A 1,161-nucleotide genomic window follows, 5' to 3' on the forward strand; every position below is an offset into this window, starting at 1 on the left:
GGAATGCAGGGAAGTGGTCATTAAGTGGTCGTTAATCTTATCTATAGGTATGGGTTGGGTGGAGTAAACATATCTTCAAAGAACATTCTTTCTCAGGGATGTCTGGTTCTCAGAACTGGTGATTTTCAGCGAGGGGTGGGAGACCGATGTGAGGGAGGCCCATGAGAGGTGAGTTCTAAGAACCACGAAGGTACCGGATTCAAAATAAAGTCCCTTGTGCCAAGACCAGGCAGTTGTGCTATCATTCCACTAGAAATCCTCACATTGGAAGCTGAAGTGCTACCACCAAACTTCCATTCTAGCCAGGAAGTGGGGGAAGGGGAAGTGGAGCGCACACCACTTCTTTTTATAGAATAATCCAGAAGTTGTCCACATAATTTCTATTTTGTTTTTAATTAAGAGATCTTTTTTGGGTGCTCTTACAACTCTTATAACAATCCATGCATCAATTGTATCAAGCATATTTGTACATATGTTGCCATCATTCTTTTCTAGACATTTACTTTCTATTGAGCCCTTGGGATCAGCTCATAACTTCTATTCTATTGGCCACAAGTGGGTCCCGTGGCTACACCTAGGTGTGAAGGAGGCTGGAAAAGAGAGCTTCCAGATTGCTAACTATGTGCCCAGAAAAAAATTCAGGGGATTCTATTCCAGAATGGATGGGCGGCGGGGAAGAATGAATATGGAAGACAATTAACAATAGCGGCTGCATTTGGCTTCATTTCCCTCAACAGCAATTGTTTAGATGTGGGCATGTTTTAACCTATAGGCATAAGGCAGTTTTAACCCATAGACATCAGACAGTTTTCACCCATGAGACATGAGATGCTGTCTGCTAGGGGCTTCTAGGAAAAGTTTCTTCCCTGTAAGGGAGACACAGCATCTTCTTCCAAGTTCTGCCACTCTGGATGGGAACCCTGAAAGAGCTATGGTCATCATGACCCACAGAGGAACCAGCCTCTGGATAAATCCTGCAAATTTAAGTCGCGGAAGGAAAGATGGAAAGAACCTGTGAGCTTGATGAAGAACGGGGACTGAAGAGCCAATCAGCCCGAAAACTTCCTTACTTCCAGAGCCTTTGTTACTTTGTATCTCAGCGGATGTATTTCCTTTGTCTTTAGGCCCCGCTGAGCTCCTTTTCCTGTTGCTTGAAGGCAA

Source organism: Echinops telfairi, unplaced genomic scaffold (genome assembly GCF_000313985.2).
Source record: "Echinops telfairi isolate 266 unplaced genomic scaffold, ASM31398v2 ScPeMD7_7400;HRSCAF=8409, whole genome shotgun sequence".
NCBI classification, from domain to species: domain Eukaryota; kingdom Metazoa; phylum Chordata; class Mammalia; order Afrosoricida; family Tenrecidae; genus Echinops; species Echinops telfairi.